Source organism: Vombatus ursinus, unplaced genomic scaffold (assembly GCF_900497805.2).
Source record: "Vombatus ursinus unplaced genomic scaffold, bare-nosed wombat genome assembly UNPS02014774.1, whole genome shotgun sequence".
Taxonomy (NCBI): domain Eukaryota; kingdom Metazoa; phylum Chordata; class Mammalia; order Diprotodontia; family Vombatidae; genus Vombatus; species Vombatus ursinus.
The window spans coordinates 9942699-9948919 of NW_020954552.1; the positions used below are offsets into that span (position 1 = coordinate 9942699).

Sequence of the window (6221 nt, forward strand, 5' to 3'; positions counted from 1 at the left end):
CACATAACTATTAAGTGTCTGAAGCTAGATTTGAACTCATGAAGATGTCCTCTTGACTCCAAGTACAGTGTTCTATCCACTGCATCACCTATCTGCTGCTGCTGCTGGTGTGTGTGTGTGTGTGTGTGTGTGTGTGTGTGTGTGTGTGTAATATATTTGGAATTTTATTGATTTCTCATGGAATTCAAGTCATTATCTTAGTTTAAGGATAAAATAGAACTGCTCTCAAGAAGTTTGGAACATATTGTGAATAAGGTAGAGAAACAGTTTGCTACTAACTGAGTAGCCTAAGTTTTCAGTCAAAATTAAATCCAAAGTATTCATTTCAAATTCCATAATTATGCTAAGGTCAGTAATAGCTATCTGGAGGGGGATTAAAAACTCTCTAATATTCAAAATTACAAATGACATTAATTTATCCATCTAAAGAATGTGCCTGTAGGCCAGTTTATTTTCTTTTAACTAGTAGAATCAGGCTTGTAATTAACTAATGTCACATTGTACTGCACTCTTGCCTTTAGGGGGCACATCTTAAAAGAGAAACACATGAATACTACAAATTTATTTATATCCTGTATTTTTGCAATTTTTCTTATGGCCATATCTGTAAAATGGTAAAAAGTCAACCAAGAACTCATAATTTATAAATGAAAAGCTGTAAAACTCATTATTTGACCAAACTGACCACTCAGCAAAGTTAAAAATGGTAACTCATGTCACCATGACTCCAAAAATTAAAGGATACAATGAAAAAATAGCTGTTAAAGACTTATAAAATTATTTCACAGTTAGACAAACTTATGCCCAAAGGAGTTAAATGAGGTCTCTAAAGAGGCTTGTGATGTGGAGCAAGTTATTTACCTTGTGGAAGCTTCAATTTTTATACCATTAAAATGAGAAGATTCTTTTTACCACTAAAGTTCTATGGTTCTACTCAACTTAAGTGCTTGTTTGTTTTGATGTTTCAGTTTTGGCAAAGTAGGATTGGGGCTTTTCTTGTTGACTTGCTATGATAAAGTTAGTTATATTTAAGGTCATGGTCTAGGTTCAAGAATGCCAATCCAAATTTGGTAACTTTAAGATAAACTTTAAGAAGATTATTCTGTTTAATTTGATGAATGTTTCTAAAAGTTCAGTAAAGAAATTATGATACCATATTAGAAAAGAAAAGAAAGGAAAGGAAAGGAAAGGAAAGGAAAGGAAAGGAAAGGAAAGGAAAGGAAAGGAAAGGAAAGGAAAGGAAAGGAGAGGAGAGGAGAGAAAAGGAGAGGAGAGAAAAGGAGAGGAAAGGAAGGGTGGTGCTCTATGTCATGGTACCTTGAATGAAGCCGTAACAATAGAGGTATAAAAAAGCTATGCGTTCATGGTGGAGTGTATAAGTAAAATGTATGTGATACATAGATGTGTCTGGGTGAATTTAAGGAAGTATACACTATGCTTTAAATGTCACACTGTTGCCACCAGATTTATATTTTTCTCCTCAAGGTACCAGTATGACACCAGTGACCTCATCACAAATCTTCCACAATTTCATCATCTATAAAATAGGTATAATTATACTTGCACCCCTCAGGTCTCCTGCCTCAAATCGAATACTCTCTCCACTTCACCATGCTTCCTTTCAGTCAATCAACTGAATTTTCTTCTTGATAATGAATAACATAAGCTTTTCCCTGGGGTTCCACAATAGAACAAAAAATGTGGAGGTGTAAATTAAGGGAAAGTATTAGGAAATTTGATAACTTCTATCTTCATTTAGAGTTAGTTCTTCAAAGTGACTTTATTATTTTGTTTAAAAAAGTAAATTCATTGAATAGTAGACATAGCCATGCACAAACCTAAGTAGAAAAACACCTTGTCACTTGTGATTCTGCTCATTTCAGCACTTCACCATTAGTGAGAAGAGTTGAAATGTGACTGAAGCCTGCACTTGTTTTACATATCCCTTTGTTACATTTAGTTGAATCACATTTGTTTTTTGTTTTTTTTCCCTAGGAAAGGTGCAGTGGCTATACACACTTGCCTATCTATAGCTGCAATGCATTCTGTGACATCAAATTAGGAAGATAACAATTGGATTTAAGTCCTTTACAAATAAATTGAAAGCAAATAATATTATCTTTTGTCTTTCTAAATCATGGCATTACTGTTTATATGCAAGTTCAAATAAATGGTTTTGACAGATTGACTTACCTGCTGTTGTCTAGAGAAACATTGCCAAATATTTTCTTTACCCCTCAAAACCCTCCCCAAAACAAAACAAAATAAAAAATAAAAAATTAAAACAAACAAAAACATTGTAATTATGCATTGCTTTCTCCAATTCCTGATTGTCTAATTTTTACGTAATTTCTTGTGAAACTCTTAAAGTTTAATAGGAATTGAACCTTGATCTTTTTTTTTCACTTGTGGGGGATCTACATTACAAAAGGGCATTTCTCACTAGTTATTTATGTTCTTGCTATTTTACGGTATTTAAAAAAAAATGGTTTCATAACAGATACCTGCAGCTCTAAAGATTACAATTTCACATCCATCTAAACATGCAATGGTTACTAAAATTTTTATTCTCTACCTTTTTAACTATCCCCCATCATTAAAGTCTGTTTACCCCAGAGGTAAAAAATGTAATTTAATTTACTAATTACACAAAAGATGACCTACTGCCTGTGTTTTCAATAGGATTGGAAATTTTTCAGTGTATGAGATGTTGAGAGATATTTGTGTATTAGATATACAAGTAATCTACAGATAAGAAAGATACCAGCCCAGGAACCCATTAAGGAGGCTGTTTGTCTGATAGCTTCTTTATAATGATTTGGTTGTGCTATGAGTTTGAAACATAGCTAATAGGGAACTGGAAAGCATTTAATTAGTAGAAGGAGACTCTGTCATCAGCAGCCTGGATTAATGCAAATCACCTCAACAAGATAGTTTTAAATACGTGAAAGTGACAGGTTCCAAGTCAATTTTATTTTCTCATTGAGATAAACAAATTTAATGTATGAATGTGTCATAGCAACAGTCATTCCAAGGCAATTTTATATGCCTGTTGTGAATATGTGATGCTAGAATCTACAGTAGAATTAGAACAGGTTGGAACAGAATATATTTGGGTTTCAAAAGTGCTCAGTCTTACTCCAGACATCTCCACTCCAAATATATCTTTTACATTGGAAATCTAAGGAAAAAAAAAAATTAACCAATGGGAAGACACATCCATTTCAGACTTCTTATTTTTTCATTCATGCTATTATGTGTTAAAAATAAAGATAATTTAAAAATATCAAGAATGACAATTTAATTTTGAAAATATGAGTTAAAGATTTGGGAGGGAATAAAACCATAGTTTTCTATACAATATGGAAGCCAGTTTCACCTTCTGTTTCCATTACCTCCCTTTTTCTCCTCTTCTCTCTCCTCCCTCCCCTCCCCCTTCCTTTCTCTCTTCTTTTTCCCTTTCTCTTATTCCTTCTTCTCTTTTATCCCTTCTTTTCCTTTTAAAATAATGAAAGATGTTTTCTATGTCTCTTTTGCCAGTCATTGGATCACATTTCCATTATTCTTTATCTTTTTAACAGTTTACCAATAGCCACACAAAAGAGAGATATAGGTCACCTTGTACCAGGTAATTTGAACATTTTTACCTCCTAGAAATCTAGACAATATTAAAATAATACTGTGTTACACAATAGAAAAGGTAGGTCTTCCAGGGAGTAACAGAGTGCCATGAATTTATTTAATTTAAACAAATAACTAATAGCCACTGACTCCGTTTAAGTTGCCACTCTGGGAGTTGGGGATACAAAGACAAAAACAAAATTCTCTGCCATATTAAAGAATGATAATGGAATACTATGGTGCTATAAAAATGATGAACTTGATGATTTTAGAAAAAAAAACATGGAGAGACTTGCACAAAATAATGAAGAGTTTAATGACCAGAACCAAGAGAACATTGTATACAGTAACTGTGATATTTTAAAAAAAAATAAGACTCAAGTTTTATTGCAACATGGCTAATTCTGCAGGGGGTGGGAAGTTTGAGCTCACAAAACAATGTTCCATTTAAGGCTCTTTTCATACAGAAATTGCCATTATAATCTCATCATTCAAAATATTTTTAGTGTTGCAAGACTCACATGGTAAATATTTAACTCCTCCTGCAGTGTACCTTCAATGGAAACTAAAAAAAGCATTAACAAGTACTTCATTCAGGAAGATATGCAGATAACAGGAATGAATACTGAGGTACTACAATAATTTGATGACAGTTCTAACAACCTAATTGGCATTCCTTTTTGAAGGGGACAATCTTATTACATAAAAGTGTTTTCAATGCATAGTTACACATATAAATATATATACATATATGTATATGTATATATAGATATGTGTGTGTGTGTGTGTGTGTGTGTGTGTGTGTCTATATATAGAAACAGGCATTCACACTGCCACATCACAATAGGTATGTTAAAGGCAGGTTAAGTGCACAAAGCCTAAGAACTTCAGGAACTACAATAATATGCAACTCTAAGTTATACTGAAAGAAGTTTAGCATCTGAGCAGTGGATTGTACTTTCAAGGAATTCAATTCGCTAACCCTTTGCAACTTTCTAAGCTATTCATTTTGACTATCATATTCACCTTAGTTCTGCAACGGATGCATGCAATACCATTTGTTTTGGCTAAAATGTGATGTGAAGGTGTTCCTCTGGTATTACATATAACTACCAGGATGAAACAGTCTAATGGCAATCATTGGTAGGCTGCGTAAATTACTGACGTTTCTTTTATGTTTTCAGGGAAGGTGTGGTAAGGGACAAAACCTAACACTATTCTAACTGATGGAGTTGCAGAAATGGAAACTGCTTCTGGGTGGCACTTCACTGTCATTTTATAAAGATCTTCCTTCAAGTGAAACTACTACATTGCCTTCCAATTTCTCTCCAAGCATTGAACAGCCCTTAATCCAAGCCATTTATTTACAACTCATGTTTAATACCTGTAAATTTCTTTTTAATGGCATCTTTAGAACCAGCATAAATCATTTTCCTTTTTAAAGGTACACATTCAGGAGCCCAGAATATAAAAACTAGGTCTTCTTTGTTAGACTCTTTTCTGTCATATGTGGCATCATACCCAGCATTTTGGGAAATATTCAGAGGTAGCAACTTCACAAAAGATGTGTAGGGTTCCTCTACAGGATCATGAATGTCACCCACCAAGATCTGCTTCGTTTCCTCTACAATTATTTGTTTTTTTTTGTCATCACTTAAACAGAAGAGAACTGCTTTCTTTCTTTTCTTCATCTTCTCTTGTGTAGGATTTCCTTACTTTCATGTCATTAAGTTTCTTCATCATCCACAGTTACTCCAGAAGCCATGGTTAGCGGGACACTAAAGGCTGGAGGACATATCCTCACTCAGTATCATTAGAGGAGGAGGAGAGAAGGAGAGAGGAGATAAGAGGAAAAGAGGAAGCAATATTGTTTTAATAACAACTTTGAGCAAAAAAATAGTTTTGACTTATGATACCCAAATCAACTACAAAGGACATATGAAGGAAGATGCTATTTGTGTCCAGAGAAAGAACTGATAAATAGAAGTAGAAATATGTATGGAATGATTTTACATCTCTCTTTCTCTAATTCTCTCTCTATATTTGTGTCTAATGGTAGACATTTCTGGGGCACTATGGGGGGGAGAGAAAAAAAAAGAAATTTGTGTCATAAATATATGATATATTTAAAAGGAAGAACATATTAGATTTGCAGTTTCATGTGCGATCATCTTTTTATTATTCTATGTTATGGAAATGCTTGTTTTATTTAATGAATTAAAAATTAAATAAAAAATTGATAATCTGTTACCATTTTTACTAATAGACAAGATGTTTGACTATTATAAAATCTTAGCTAGTCTCAACTACATATTTTTGTTTTTACAATTTATCAATCCGTTTCTTACTTAACCAAAAATCTCTTGATTATCCTTGCTAGAGAACTTACAACTTCCTCCACTCCTCCTTACCCCCATTCCTTTATGTCAACATGCCTATAACCTATTTTTGAAACCTTTTGGAACATCTTACATGAATCATTTCAACTTACTAAAATGACTAAACTGATATAGATTACAGCATTATGGTAGATATGCCATTTTTTAATATAACTTTTACATAATTTTTTTTGCATTGTTGCTTACACGTTCCCTTCCCTA

The 6221-nt window shown here is 33.2% G+C and overlaps 1 pseudogene; it reads right to left on the reverse strand.

The window, feature by feature from the left end:
* Positions 1 to 4985: 4985 nt before the first annotated feature.
* LOC114044588 lies at positions 4986 to 5312 on the reverse strand (annotated as a pseudogene).
* Between the last annotated feature and the right edge of the window lie 909 nt (positions 5313 to 6221).